The sequence below is a fragment of the Cygnus olor genome, chromosome 1 (assembly GCF_009769625.2).
Source record: "Cygnus olor isolate bCygOlo1 chromosome 1, bCygOlo1.pri.v2, whole genome shotgun sequence".
NCBI lineage: Eukaryota > Metazoa > Chordata > Aves > Anseriformes > Anatidae > Cygnus > Cygnus olor.
This window is the reverse complement of record NC_049169.1, coordinates 60,194,114-60,210,319: the sequence shown is the minus strand read 5'-3', so window position 1 is coordinate 60,210,319 and position 16,206 is coordinate 60,194,114. Positions and strand designations below refer to the sequence as shown.

General features: G+C 40.6%; 1 protein-coding gene across 3 annotated transcripts in view; it reads left to right on the top strand.

Annotated features, from left to right (window-relative positions):
- Positions 1-16,206, top strand: part of TBXAS1 (thromboxane A synthase 1) — a 243,915-nt gene that overhangs the window by 112,928 nt on the left and 114,781 nt on the right. The gene's annotated exons all lie outside the window — the stretch shown is intronic.

Sequence of the window (16,206 nt, the reverse complement as noted above, 5' to 3'; positions counted from 1 at the left end):
GGATGCTGAAGAGAGAGGGTTTCAGTATCCAATTCTGCCACTTGCTTCCTGGGAAAATCCCTTGCTAGCTGTCTTCCTTGGTTTTCAATCTGTAATATGGGGACAATGCTATTTGCTTTCTCCCACCCACGGTCTGTTTTGTCTTTTTAGACTTTCTAGCAGGCTGCTGGGGACGTGGGCATACCTCTCTCGATTAATATATATTGCTTTGCACTCTGAAAACAACAAATAGAAAAGGATGAAGTTGGGGTTAGCAAGGACTTCTTTATGTACTGTCGGTTACTTATTTTAGTTTTATACATGTATATATTGAAAAGCGCTTTTCTACACATTGGTTAGAACAGATAATGGAGGGCGAGAGGGGGGTGGGGTGGTCAGAGGTATAGTAGATTTCCATCATCCTCAGCATTTTACAAGGAAATACTATCATGCTGACCACAAGCTGCCTCAGTGTGGCATCTATTCCTTTCTTCCTCCTGGCCCCTTTGTATGCTCAAACCTTCTCACATAAACCTCTATGTATTCAGGAGGGCTGTTTGTGCCCTCAGGGAAAATTTCATCTCTGATCAGCTGTCTGTCTCCTCTGCCCCTCTGATCCTCTCTGCAACCAGTCAGTCTGTTTGCAGATCGCTTGTTTCCTTTGCTTGCTTCTTCTGGTACATAAGGTTCATCTTGTGACTACCTGTATCTTATTTAATAACCACTTGTACCAGTCAACCTTTGTTCTGCCTGTAACTCACATCTGAATGGAAGAATCCCAGCGTGCAAGCTTCTTAGGCTGAAGTAGTTGCATGTGGAAAAGGCCTATTCCCAATTTTCTCTGTTTTTGAAGGAATTTCCTTCCCCTTTCCTTCCTCCGTCCACAAACAGGAACACTGTTTCTTCCTGTCTACAACTTTCCCATGCTTTTCTTCTGTATATTTGATGTGAGTAGGTCGTGTGCGATATTCATAGTAGTAACTGCTGCATGAATAACACCTCCTGAAATTAGAGAGCATTCCTTTGAGAGGGTATGTTCAAATACTCATTCTGCTCTTAATTTCAGTCAGCCTCATCATTTGAATATATTTGTCTGTGCATTGTCATCCTTCCTATATTGGCCAAATTTTACTTTTTCTTCAGGCTTTGATGGTGAGATATTTATCTTTCTTTTGTTTATACAACCTTTTGTCATGGTCTGTAATATTTGTGTTCTTCTCAAACTAAGGTAATTCAGGTCTCTATAACCAGTCTCTCTCTTCTTTTTTTCTTTTTTTTTCTCTTTATCAGAGACCAGTTAGGTATAGTTGTCTGTGTAGGTTCATATCTTACCCTTATCACTTTACTGTCCGCTGAACAATCTGTGGGTTTTCTGCACAATGCCCTCCTTTATGCATGAGGAACGGAGGTGCAAACTGAGTGATATCCCTGCCACCAACCAGAAAGCCTGTGGCATAGGGGAAAATTTAATTCCCGCCTCTCTCTGGAACAAATGGAGCAGTTTCCCCACAATGCACTGTTGCTATATCTAGTTTGCTTAATATCCATAGGTCTAATTCAAGTGAACTTTCTTCATCTTGTATGCTTTTATCTGCACATACCATGATCTTCTCACCCAGCTGCACACTTTGGATGTTGTTATCTTTCACTTTCCACTTTTTCCCCCTCTTCCACCCATTGTTCTTCATTAGCAGAGGATAAACAGCCTTCCGTTTCTGAGTCCTTCCACATCTGACTTGGGAATCTATTCCCCCTCTTGAATTTTCACACTGGAAGCTGCCTCTCCTCTTTAATTCACCGTCAACTCTATCAATGAAGTGGTCTGTTATACTCTATACTAAGGATCCTATGTAATAATAAATAATGCTGTATAGTATGTAAAGAAGGGCAGTGGGATTTTTTCAGATGTAATTTTGGTTGTATGTGAATAATGGTTGAAAAGTGAGAGTGGGAAAAGCACTTTCCAAGTAATAGATTATTTTTTCTCATATCAACTGAATAAATGTTATTTTAAAGCTTTTAATAGGGTTGCTTCTGTTTCTACTTTTAAAAACTACTCAAAGCAAGCTCCTCTGCTTTAAGTGAGAGTGTCTGTTTGCCAGGGAAGAATTCAAAACACAGAATAGATCCCTCTGCCTTATTTTACCCATTCCTTCCCCAGATACTGTGCTGGTGAGTGGTTATAGAACTGGCTTTGGAGTTAATGCTGTTCGCAGAGTTAGGCTAATATATTTTGGTCCAGATGTGGCATTCACTTATGTTGTGGTTTAACCCAGCAGGCAGCTAAACGCTACACAGCCATTTGCTCACTCCCTCTGCCCAGTGGGATGGGGGAGAAAATTGGAAAAGAAAAGTGCAAAAACTCATGGGTAGAGATAAGAACACTTTAATAAGAAAGGAGGAAAAAAGGTAAAGAAAATAAATAAATAAATAAAAAAAACAATAACAAAAACAAAACAACAGATACACAGTGCAATTGCTAACCCCCAGCTGACCAATGATGCCCAGCCAGTCCCTGAGCACTGGCAGCCCCTCCAGACAAATCCCCTTAGTTTTATTTTTCTCCAGGATGCCACATGGCATGGGACATCCCTTTGGCCAGTCTGGGCCAGCTGTCCTGGCTCTGTCCCCTCCCACGCTCCTTGCTGGCAGGGCAGCACAAGAAGCTGTAAAGTCCTTGGCTCTGTGTGAGCACTGCTCTGCATCTTAAACATCAGTGTGTTATCAGCATTATTCTCATCCTAAATCCAAAACACAGCACCACGACAGCTACTGGGAAGAAAATTAACTCTTTCCCAGCCAGAAGCAGGACAACTTATTATTTCAACCCAAAGCCTTTTCATTGGCTTGAAAGTGTCAGTTTTTCCGGGTGGGAAACACGGGAAATGAGGTGAGCCCAGTGGGTTTGAACAGGCCTTGGGAAAACCCACTGTGATCTTTTCTTTCTTTTGCCTTTCCTTTGCCCTTAAATGCATTTCCAAAATCTAGATTTGTGCCTTATCCACCAGAGGGAAATGTGAGTTGTCTAACCCAGAATACCAAAGAGAGATTATTCACCACACTCTATAACAGTTGTATCAATCACACTAAGTTGCAGGATGCATAGGATGAATTCTAAAAGCTAAGTGTATTAGAGAGCAAAAAAAGTTTATATTCCACATATATTTTGCTGCTCTTTCAATTGATCTAAATATATATATATTATAATTAGAAACAATGGAAAATTGAATTTGTGAAGGGTTGCAAACAATGGATGTACTTGATAGACAAGAGCGGATAAGATGATGATTCGGTTTTTATTAAAGCTGCCCACAACGTAACGTCATGCCTTTGAGTGCTTGGAAGAAGAATGACCTTTATCTATGATTCTACACTTGCTGGCTACTTGCTGGGAAGTAATCAGAAAATCTTTATGGAATCAGGGTGGTTTTAATCTGCTGAGAGGACTGGAGGAAGAGTTTGCTTATTTTAATACCTAGACAAGAGATCGTGTGTTACAGCGAAGGAAACAGGTAAAGGGCTGTGCTACCCGCGGTCTGGATGCTGAATCTAAAGTGTAAGAAGACACAGTGTGCAGCTCTGTTTCTGTGAGTGCCAGTTTATGGCATGCGTGGGTTCCTGACCCAGAGCAACTCTCGTGGAGTTGGGAAGGCCATCTGCCTGGTTTTCTTCTGGAGGAAGGGGGAGGGTTTGCCATTCCTATTGAAATAATGACAATCTCATGTTTCTCCGTTTTCTGCTAAAAGGGAGCTGGCATGGCATTGTATTTGGCCTGAAGGGACCTGGTTGTGGTTGTACTGATACGGGGAATGATTTTCAGTAACTTGATTTTCTGTTACTAGATTGATGGAGTGCCATAAGAATTTCTCATGTCAAGGGGAGCTCCGTGCTCCCAGGTGCTGGGCAAAGTTCAGTGGGCCAAAGCATGGCAATAGCACCACGTACTGGGTGAATTGGCCCTGTCTGTGCTGGCTGTGGGTGGCTGTGCTTGAATGATAGTGTGGAAAAGGCAGCATCTTTGTGTCCTCTCTCCACATCCAGAGAGAGCTAGATCACTTGCACGCTTCTCCCGCATTGAACCAAACTGCTCACTTATTATATGGACAAAGTAGATTTTGCATGTGAACAGAAGCCAAACAATTGCTCATTTTATGCGAATATGTTTCCCTTTGATACTACACATTTCGCATCCTTGCTACAAATCTCTTTTGAATATTGCTTTTAAAAGCCTTTTAGATTCCTTTGCCCTCTTCCGTTCCTTCTGAGCTACTGATTAGTAATTCTTGTGACAGAAGTGTATGGTGACTGCAGATCAAATCTGCATTAAGGTTCACTTCATTTTAGGGCAAGCAACCAGGTCTTGCACACAGGATGTTATTCCCCTGTAGGCATGGGGTATATTTTAGTGTTAACCATACAATCACAGAAAGGCAGTAATGACATCCTATTTTCCCACTTAATTTTGACTTGATTAAGGTGAGCGTTGTAGCCATTTAAAAACAGAAATGTCTACTGTAATGTACCTTCATACTTAAGGCATATGAAGCCCTTTCCCTATGTTTTTAATTATAGTTGAAGAAGAAAAGATGAAAATTAGCTTATAGACCTTCTGCCAAAAAATATGGAATTGATTTTAATTTAGGTTAACCATGGAAACCTCAGCCAGAATCCTAGACAGGGCTGTGCTGCAGTAAATGATACCTTCTTCTCACAGCCCTGGTAAGTCGTTTCTTGAATAGAAGTTTTCTTTTAAAAGCACTAGGAACGTTCTTTACCCTTTTTAGCTGCATTACTGTGTTGCGTGTGAAACAAGTTTATGATGCTTGTTGCATTCTGCCAGGCAGGATAATGATACATAATCTGTTTTCAGATTGTTTTTAATTTCTGCAACGAAAAATTCTTTCTGAATTAGTATTTTAGAATCATTGAAGCGTACATTTAAAAACATAAGAGCAGAATGTTAGGATGGAGCAATCTGAAGAGGAGATTATCTGGTATCTAATATAAATGAGAATTTTCCTAAAAGTTGCAGACCAAAAATGTGGATCAGTGTTCTCTAAGGCAAAGGTAAGCACTGGCCAGTTGAGGTTTGTCGGGCTGCTGGAGTCAGTGTTCTGCCAGAATTCATGTGGCTATCACAAGTGGAAACTAGTAGTTGATCCAGACCAAATCCTTAAATGTGTGCCAACCCACTGGAGGAGGGTGATGTTTTTAAATACACAAATCTGCACCAATTCCAGTAGCTGTAAGAGAACAGCACTGTTTTTTCATTAGAAGTTTTGCTGTTACAGTGGAAAAAGTAACAATGGGATAATAACAAATAATAATGAAGGAGGAAAAATAACAAAAAGCTAGCAAGAAAGTTGAGATAACATGGCAGTACAAATTCTTTGTATCCCTCTTGAAGTAAAGTAGGGTTTCCCAAGCTCCTTTTCTTTTCACTTCTGTTTATCCTTCCCCTTTCCCTCTCCTAATTCATCCATGTGGGACACAATTGTTCTCTTCACAGACAGAAATTGCCAGTTACACGTAAGCTGTTGGCTTCATCCTTATTTTGTTAAATCTGTAAAGCTCTAGGCCTACCTGTGGCATTAAACAAACAAACCAGTTGCCAGATAGGATGGTGCAGGATGGCCGATATACACACACATCAGCTGATCTTTCTGATCTCTTGCTTGGGGACAGAGTACCAGCAAGAAAAGTGTCTGTGTACATTGCTCTGTCAAAAGGTCTATCCAAATTTGATACAAGATGCCCTCCAGAGGTCCCTTCCAGCCTCAGCCATCTGTGATTCTGTGAATTTTGGGCCAGGGACTCAGCCAGTGTGAATCAGCATACTGCCATTAACTTCAGACGACCCTGCACTGGCTGATAGGAATTATTCATCTCCAGAGCAGGGCTTGGATGCATGACTGGCTTGAAACAGCTCAGTGTGGTGCCTCAGGAACTGACTGTGTGTGTTCTTGGCCTTTTTCAAGTGAAGGGTTGTTGGCGTGTCTTGAGCAAGATCTTACTGGAGTCATTCTGCCTTGGTTCTCAGAGCGCACGCACTGCGGTGCGCAGCAGCCCAGCCGATGTGCTGTCATTGTGTAAACAGTGGCCATGCAGTCATGTATCCAAACGCATGGTCTGGTCCAGCTTAGGGGCTGGACTTGCTTCTTCAGTTCCTCTCTGACAAATATGGGTTTTGTTTTGAAAAATAAACCCACTCATATATTCATCTGGAGACAAGTCATGCAAAAATAGTTAACGAAAAGTTGTGTATTGTTGCCAGAAATGTGTATGTGTGCTGTCTTGACCCTGTACCCGTGGTTGTTTGGTTTAGAAATGCTTCTTTTCTTCAAATTAAACGTCTTAAGGTTATTTCCTGTTGTGTCAGTGTCATCATCATCATCTCATGTGAATTTCTTAGTTTATTTCCAAATTGTTGTTGCAAAGTGCAATAAACTCGATCTGTAAACAGCTGATGAGCGTACTTTGTTAGGACGCTCACCTTCACATGGGCGCCTGGTTTGGAGCAGCAGAGACACACACACTATGATGGTGGGAAAGTCAATATTTGGGAAATGATGCAGACAATTTAAACAAGAGAAAGAAAATGTTGAAATATGTCATGAGAGCTTCAGTTTACCACACTCTAAATGAGTGTTCAGTGGGATGGTATTGTACACAAGTGATGTTCCGGTGTGTGCTAATAATTTGATTGTAATTTTTAGTTAAAGGCAAGCTGCTCTTTGAGGGAGTGGTGAGGAGTGAAAGGGCTTTAAGTTCACTTATCACCCCAATCTTTTTCAATATATTTCTTTATTTTTCTATTCCTTCCTCTTGTTTCATCCCGTTTTTTGTTGGGTTCGCATAGGACATGCAAAGTGAACGACATAAGGCTTCTGTCTCAGAATTGTTGTTACTCCTGCCTGTGCACACAGGTGTATTTGTACGTATTTCTGGATGTGTACAGATGCACATGTATTTGATTTGGGGTTTCTTTGCACTTTGAGGAAATGCTGAAACTCCAGTCCTTGCTACAGTCTTGCAGACCTCAATTGTGCCAAACCGTGTTAAGGAACGTCACAAAATGTGCCTCCTCCAGTGCCACAGTGAGAGTTCGGTTCATGATGCAGCAAAGCCATTCCACCCGAGGCAGGCCATGCCTTGAACGCGCAGCTCTTTGTGACAGAGCTGCAATTTTCTCTCCTCCCTCCCTCCCTTTGTAGGACAAATTGAAGCAAGTGTCGATCCTGCCACATGTACAATAAGGCTCAGTCTCGTTGAGCTGAGAATATTCAGTGCTTCCAAAAATCGCTCTGTGCCTTAAAAGGATAAGTGAAAAGGTGTCCAAGCAGTGAATTTATTAAGATGTACTTTTTTGCCTAGCGGTTTTCTACAGCTGCTAGATCATCGTTGGTTTGAAATCTTGGCTGGTATAGCATGATTATAGAAAGGGAATTATGCTAGGAGGGAATGTGTTTGGCTGTATAGCACTTAACTGTTTAATATTAATTTGTTTGACTGCATATCTCTGGGTGCTGTTGTACAGCCATGTGAGCCCAGATGCCTGAGAGATTTTTTTTCAGTGTCGGTGTCTGCCAGGGAGCTGGGCAAGGGCTCTTATCCCTGTTCTGACCTGGTTGTTCTCATGAGGGTTTGCTGGGGCTGGAGCTCCTGGGCTCAACCACTGCAGTGAAATACCCACTTTCCTTCCCTAGTGTGCCTCTGTGGCTATCTTCTAGGCATACTGGTGCACCTTTCTAGCCTGGTCAATGTGTGTGTAACTATTTTGCCTTCTGCTTTACTTTGTAAAATAACATTTAATTTTGTATTTCATTTTTTCTTTCTTCTTCTTGCTTTCAGAGCTTGGTAGTTAATTTTTCTGAGTGATTAAATCCGGTTTTGTTTAAATGTTTTAAAGTAGGAGTGCATATGCTCGCAATAGACACTTTAAAAATTAAAATAATAAATATTGAGAGGGTCATTTCTTTCAGGCTGTGTATGTCTTTTTATGCATGCACAATAAATTACCCCTTATTCCCCATCTGTTGCAGCTAATAGCACAAAACTAATGTTGTCAAATGATCGCTGCTATTGACTATAAAATTAATCAGACTTTGGCTTCAGTTATCCTGAAAGAAAAACTTAATGTATTGGTAGGCTATGTTCTGGAAACCACCTGATGCTCAGAATCCCAGTGAGGTGAAGTCTGGTTTTGTGATTAAGGCTCTAGGTGGGGATTTAGGAGCTCTGAGTTCAGTTTTTGGCTTTGCTACAGAATTCCTGTGTTCACAAGGGCAAATCATTTAGGAAGTGCTTTGTCACCTTAACAAATGTAAAAGAGTGTGTTGGGAATTTCCAGCTGAACATTGCCATTAGTGAATGTTAGTGCTTCAGAACTGATGGCTGCTAATGTTGGGTTTTGGTTTTTTGGTTAATTCCAATTGTTGTACTCTTTTCTTTCTCTTCCTTTTTTTTTTTTTTAAAGGAAGAATTTTTTTTAAAAGTAGCTTTGGAATTAGGGGGAAACGTTTTATTTGAAAGCTTGCTTTTTTTTTTTCAAGTAACTATTTGTTTTGGGGTATTTAAAAAAAGTAGCAAATACAGTATTAACAGGTTCAATTGACTCTGTATTTTGAGGATTATCTTCTCTTAACTTTGTTGTTTTTATTTTGTAAATCTGATTCAGAATAGAAAACCAAGTGAAAACTGTCGTGCAAGGTTGGAAAGCTGATACTTATCTTGAACACCTGGCGTTTGCCTATGGTGACTAGTCATAAAAAAATGTTACCATTTACTTCCTTCTATGCATATACTTGTCTCATTTAATTCAGCGGGCCATGAGTGTGTATTTACCTAAGTATTTTTATTAATAGTCTGTCCAGAATGAGGATGTTCCCTTAAATTGGAGCCTATGTCCTTCTGCACCCCTCTTGGTGAGGCGGGCAAACAGTCTCTTCTCATATGTTTAAGTGTTTGGTAATGACAGGTGCCTGAAGCTTTAGGGAAGATGCTAAAAACAGTAGTTCAGAGTCTCACAGAACAGCTTACTAGACAGCAATTTAAAAACGCTGACTGTAGTTAATGTAGAATCATTATACAGAATCATAGAATCATTTAGGTTTGAAAAGACCCATGAGATCATGGAGTCCAACCATGCACCTAACCCTACCAAGTGCACCACTAAACCGTGTCACTAAGCACCATGTCCACACGTCTCTTAAATACCTCCAGGGAGGCTGATGTATGTAGGATATTTCCCTATATAGGCTTAATAGCTTAGTGACCAAGGTAGATCATGTGAATTGTTTGCTTAAGATTTATGAATGTCTGATTGAGGAAGTGAACACTAAAGTTGGTTGTATTTCTGGGTAAGATAGCAAAGAAAAATGGCTGATTCCTTCTGTACGAAAGGCTAGTAGAGATAGTGGGAACAGATGGGTTGCACACAGATGGAATACTAGAATAAAAACTTTCTACTTTTGTGTATGGCAGCTCTTTTTCAGAATAAAGAAGGACATGGGTTGTCTGTTTTCAGATGCCATGGGCCATAAACCTCAGCAATATAAAAGCAATACAATTGACTGTAAGGAGGCTAAAAGGCTTAAAAACAAGTTTCATCTTCCCTTGCCCCCCATCAGGATATGATGAATCATTAGGTTGAGACCACGGCTGCTGTTGAGATGGACAGTCATCTTATTTTTTTGCAGGGTTTGTTGTGATATGAGTTGTTTTTCAGCATGGGTCTAAGTATTTTAATCTATCCCTGAGTCTTTCCCTGGTTTATTAATGGGCTGCAGTGCTCCCATCACCATGGTATCCTGATACCTCTTCCTTTATGAAGGCTGCAAAGCTGAACGTTGATGAAATTTACATTTTTAATTCTCCACTCTCCACGCCTATACATAGAAAATGATTTGGAAAACCATTGGGGGAAACAAACACAAGGACAATATGGCATGGAGAAATGACTGGGGTTGCTGTGTTGTTTTGTTTGTTTTTAATGCTTTTTCTTTCTGCTATTATAGTGCAGCCATCGTTGGTTCAATACCTGCTCCTAGGTAGACACCAGAACACCAGATGGATTACGTACTTTACAGCACTAATGATAGTGGCTGATAATGTGTGCAAATCTCCCTTTCACTGATTGTTCAAGGCAGTTAAGAAATACTGAATACAGCTGTACATAATTACGCTTCTTTTGAAACTAAACCAGCCTGTGAAATTTCTGTTCCTGGAAAATGGTCAAAATTAGTCAATAACAAAAACAAAACAAAACAAACAACAAAAACCTGAACCCTTTGCATGTACTTAGCTAATAGTATATTGTGACATTCTGTTTCTTAGATGCAAGGCTTCCCTGCCAAGTCTATTGAGACTTAAAGAAAAAGGGGAAAAAAAAAGAAAGCTGCATAATAAAACTACAAAAAGGTGGTTTTGCTGCAGGTGTTGGAAGATGCTAATTTGACAACACTATGCGTATGCACTTGTTTATGTCAGGAAGCATTTGTGTAGGACTAAGTATGTGTGTCCTTAGCATGTGGCAGGTATGTGAAGGGGGAGCCCCTCTGTCCACCCACTCTCTTGTTCTTTCATATGTTTGAGTTACAGCAAGAGCAACTTTTGAAATCATCTTTATTGGTTTATTTAAGCCCACTTTGTTTTTTCCTCTCATTCTGCAAATTTCCTATTTTAAATGACTGAAGAAGCCAAGATCAGTTTTATTAGATTTTCTCTTCCCTTCCCCCCAGTTTTTCTCCTGTTGAAACTTGCCAATCACTTTTAAAGCCTACATTGGGCTTTTCTGCAGCACAGGAGATATCATTAAGGCTTTAAACCCACTAATGAGGGAAATGTGCACTGCTTGAAGGCTCCTGCAATATTAACTACATCCAATTATGTTAGGTAAACGTATGAGTATAGTCAAAACAGGATGAAAGCATATCTTTCTATTCAGGCCAAAAGCAGTCTTCTGAGCCAATCTTTCATCAAACTCACATTGGCTATTTATTTACTGGTTTTGTGGCACTTTGCTTTCATACTGCAAGTCCTAAGACAAACAACAGTTACAGACAGGAAGGGACTATCTGTTCCCAGGGCTCTGTTCCTTATTTAAAGAACACATTTTATTGCTGGATAAAATATGTGAAATCTTAAGGCTGATAAATAGATTTTCCTGGTTAGATACAGTATTGCTTTAAGCAACGTGACCTAGTGGGAGGTGTCCCTGCCCACAGCAGGGGGGTTGGAGTTACATGATCTCTAAGGTCCCTTCCAACCCAAACCATGCTGTGATTCTATGATTCCCCATCTAACCTTGTCCTTAGCTGGCTGCTATGAGTAGGTGTGGTATGTGTGCAGAGGAGATGCAGCTTGAGTTTGTATTGCTGGTCCCCGCCTTTGTTTTCTGTTGTTGACTTTTTTTATTATTATTTTACTTTTAAGGGAAAGTCATCTTATCCTACTTCTTTGGGCATATGCTGTGCAGATTTTTTTTGTTTCTTTAAACTTATTTAGTCCAATAACATCGTTTTTACAGTCTGTCACTTCTGACTTCTGAAACTATTATTTGTCAGTAGCAGATCAGTTTCTTTGTTTACAGTTTTCTCTCTTTACCCTATTCTTGACATATAATAGAGTGTCACGTCCCTTAATTTCTGCCCCAAGAACTGATTTCCATGTACCTACCCAGAAGCCTAAAAGTTCAGCACCGAGCACTGGATCAGATGTGACCTGGAAAATTGTGATAGTTTGAATGGTTCCCATCTACCATGCCTCAGATCTGTGTAGCCTAGCTGAGCATCCTCTTCTCAAAGGTGGCCAGCAGCAGAAGCCACAGGTCCAGCATAATAACAAGGCAAACAACGACAGTCATCTTCCTTCTGGATTTTCCACCCAGTCTCCAGCAACCAGCACTGTGGTGACTACCAGTGCCAGAGGATACACCTGGGCATCATTTCTCCGAATGGGTCTGCTGGCTATGAATCAGCTTTCCACCACTGCTGTACCGTTTCTCTGATGGAATGTGAGCAGGTGGATTTTTTTTTTTTTTTTTTTCTGTGGATCAACTTTCTGCTTAGAATATGATAGGAGTTATATCTGGGGACTTGTGTGTGTGTAGGTGAAGTTCATTCCTGTTCAGTGAGAGTTAATGTGATACAGGTGGGCATTATTATACTAATCCTTGGAAGCCTCTGCTTTTCATTTTAAGTAGTGTGAAAGTAAGTCATCTCAAAAATAATTTGAGAATAATTCACTCTTTAGTCATCCCTTCAGATGGCTTAATCCATTCACCTGTCTTTATATTTATATTTAAACTTAAACATATGAAGGGTTTGTTGCTTTTTTTTTTCTTTGTTGTATATATATTATTATTTTTTTAAGATCATGGTTATATTCTTATCTAACACAATGATAACTCATTCTTTTAACACGTCTCAGCTGGACTTCCCATTCCCACAGCAAGACCTATAAAATGGATCATGTGAGCATTCCTCATCTGGTTCAATGCAGACTTTTTCAGAGCCATGCAGGCTGACTTGATGCTGAAGCAGATGACGAGAGCTCACATGGGCTCTCCACCAGCTCCATTGTGATGGTGGTAATCCTCAATAGATGGGGAGTGGTGAACCGCTGATAGGGTACTGACATCTTAAATTGATGCCGCTGTTTTTTCAGTGGTTCCCTGACTATGGCCTGGAAAGTTCTCTTCTGATCTTTATGAAATTACCTAACAGTTAACTCCAGTAGCTTTGGTCTGGGCAAAAGATTTTTGCCATCCTTTGGGTTTTGTTTGTTTGTGATCACATGCAATTTTAAGTTCATTCTTCAAGAGTAAAACCTCTATGGGAAAGGGCATTTAGAGATGATGCACTCCTTACCACTGACAACATGTTGCAGCTATAAATCTTACGGATCATAAGTGAAAAATGAGTCGGCAGGGCTTATTTTAGTTTCTAGTGAGAATTCTTTGTTTATATAGCAACCACATATCTTGGCACCTTTTGTTGTAAATAGTCGACAGCAAATAGTTGGCTGGTCTGAACCTTAGGAAGGGAATACACTGCAGGTGAAGCTCAGGGCTGTGCACACGGTGCTCCTGGTCACGACTGAGGAAAGTTGCAGAGCACTTGCCGGAACTGTGCCATGGACAGTCACTGTTCATCGGCTTTAAATTCACCACACTTAAGAGAAAAGAAGAGGAGAGGTGTAAAATTCAAGTCTTCACACTGCATGGCTTGCTCCCTGCTCTCCAGCGTAACAACTGCTCGCTGCTTTGGGCCGCTGATTCACATCTTTCTGAAAGCTCAGTGATGGCTAAGGAAGACTTCATTTAGGCATACGGATACATATACAGCAACAGGCATACACATGGATCAGGATACAGCTATCCTGAAGCAAAAGAAAAGGATTGTTACTCACTGTTAATTATTTACTCCTGTCCATCTCCTCTCACAGGTGCTGAGCAATAGTAAAATAACTGCATTTGTTACCAGAATGTGTGCCATTCTTCTTTTCCTTTCATGCCTGCTCTTGCAAAACTGATTTGGGGAAATAAGTTGTAAAAATAAAAACCATCTTGCACTGTTCTCCTCTGCCAGGTTAGTTGTAAGTTTGAGATGCATGAGATATTCTTTTTTCCCTTTTCAAGGCAATTGCAAAGGACAGTTTCACCATTTCCCTTTCCATTTTCAGTATGCGCATTTAGATGAAGCTAAAACTGCACTCTTGCACTTTTTATGCAGGTTTCCTAAAATAATTCTGAATAATTTAACAATGGCTCAGAAGCATCCCAGTTTAACCAGTCATTGACCTTCAGTCACGTTTTAATGTAATCAGGACTTACTCCAGTATTTCATCAGTTTCCAAAGAAGCTGTATTGTAGCGGAGGCAGAGGTGATATCTATAATTAACTTTGCCCACTCTGTTCCATTATAATGTTTACCTTTCAGGAGTTTATCAGACTTTAACTCCTTCAATTAATATTTTCCATTTAGAATTTTTCAGTCAAAATGGTCTTGGTATTTTGGAGCAGAAGCCTAGGGAAAAGATAGGGCTATTTATCCACTGTGGGGAAAAATAAACACAATGTCCTTTTCTTTGACTTTGGCTTTGATCCCTCTGGTGTAAGGGCTGGATATAAAAAAACACTTTGAAAATCTGACCAAACTGCTTAAGTTTATAAGCCCCTGAAGAATCTCAGTAAACATAGACTCAATAAAAACTATTAAAGACTGAGGAAACTCACTTGCAAGTATCGCTCTCTGGTGACAGGGCTCTACAGATCACTAACTTCTTCTACAAGTTGTCATGTGAGCTGGATGCCTAAAGGTTGAGAATCCTGACTTTGTGACTGATTCATTTCACATGAAAGATTTATATATATATATATATATATATAATGTTATATATTTATGACATTAAAACCTTTCAGAACATTTTTTTCATCCTAGTATAAACTTACTTGACTGCAGTTTGAATATATGGCATACTATATTGCCAGTGTTAAGAATTAAAAATGTATGTATACCTAACATTTCCTTATCAAATCTCAGAAAACATTGAGGGCAATGTGGGGAAGTTGCATGTTGTGGCTGATTTAGAAGAGTCAAAAGCTCAAATAATAATAATAATAAAAGTTAATTGGAGTATTTTGTTTCAGTTAAAACTTTTAATGAAAACTCACAGCCGTTTCAGTTTGCAAAGTAAAGTTATCTTGTTCCAAAACCATACATAGCAAGATATTTTGTTGGAACTTTTCTCCATTTTTCTTCCAAAAACCCTGGAAAAGCAAATTGATTTTGCAGTATTTCCAGTTTCTCTCAACCATGCAGCTATAAGCTTTTCTAACTAGCTCTGGTTTTATTTTGTTTAATGTTTGATGTCAGTTTTTGGATCAAACACCTCCTCCCTCGCTGGTGTTTGACCGTGTCAACTCAGATGTTCCCTGGATGCCCTGGCTGCTGGATGGCACAGCCTTGGTTTTTCCCTCCTCAGCGGTCAATTGGGGCAGCTCTCATTTCCTCACTTCTTTCAGCTATTCCCTTGGTGCTCGTGGTGGCTTTTATATTATGTTGGCAGTGCACAGGCAGTTTTGGCTCTAAGATCTTAGGCTGGTCCCAGGGTTAAGATTTATTCTAAGGAAAAGTTTTACCAGGGTTTGAGACATGTTGCAGAGGGTTATTATTATTATTTTTTTTTTCTTTCAGTTTCGAGATCCCTTTATCAGGCTGTTGGATACTGGGGGGATTCAGCACTGACCTTAGATGTGGAGAAGCAGCTGTGCAGATGCCAGATCAGTTCATGTGATGTGGGAGCACACGCTGCACCAGCCAGCACTGGTGGCTGGAAACTATAGCCCCTTCCCTTCCCCTTCTCCCGCCCCCCAAGTAAAGCCGTGCTTGGATGTGCAGGGGCTGATAAATGGCAGAAGAGTTGGGGCGTGCGGTCAGGCGTGGAGCACGCAGTGTGCGCAGCCTGGCAACCTCACTGATGTGTGGGCTTCTGGAGAAAGAGGCCTTTTTTCTCCTTCCTGGAGGAAGAACCGTGGTGCTCTCAGCAGGCAGGGCTGTGGCAAGCTCTGTGCAAGTCACCTGCATTTATAAATGTGCCCAGCTATTCTGAGGTTAATACTCAGTGAAAGGTTGCAGGTGTTTCCCTCTGAGGGCTGGCACTTGTTCCTTCTCTGGGCACTTGATAAAAGGGAATCTGAATTGCAGACACTCTTCTGTCCTGTTGTGCTTTTGCTGAGCTTCCAGCCTGTCGAAGTCTGAAATGCTAGCGCTGGCTTTGGGGGCAAGTAAATGGCAGTCAGGGCAACATAGGGAAAGGAGAGTTCAGCATCCAGCTGACCTCTCTAGGTTCATGCCATGGAGGGAATACAGTAAAACTGAAGCAATGCGGTGCTGGAACAGGCCCTCCACGCACAGCATCACCAGGAGGTGTCTTGGTTTGCGGGAAAGGGATCAGTGACCTCCGGGATGGGGTCTCCGATCTGTTTTGTTTATTTGTTTTATTGTTTGCTTGTTTGTTTGCTTAATTTTATCTTGTCCTAGAACTCTTCAGATTACAAGATACGGTGACGTGCTTTATGCTTCATAATCCACACTGCTTGCTATCACAAACCTAATATGCTTAAGAACGTGAAAGTAGCTGATACTGTTAATTTATTTTGAACGAGGTACTTGCTGATACTCAGAGGAGCGTTTTAACTCCTCTCCTTGAAGAAATCAAACACGA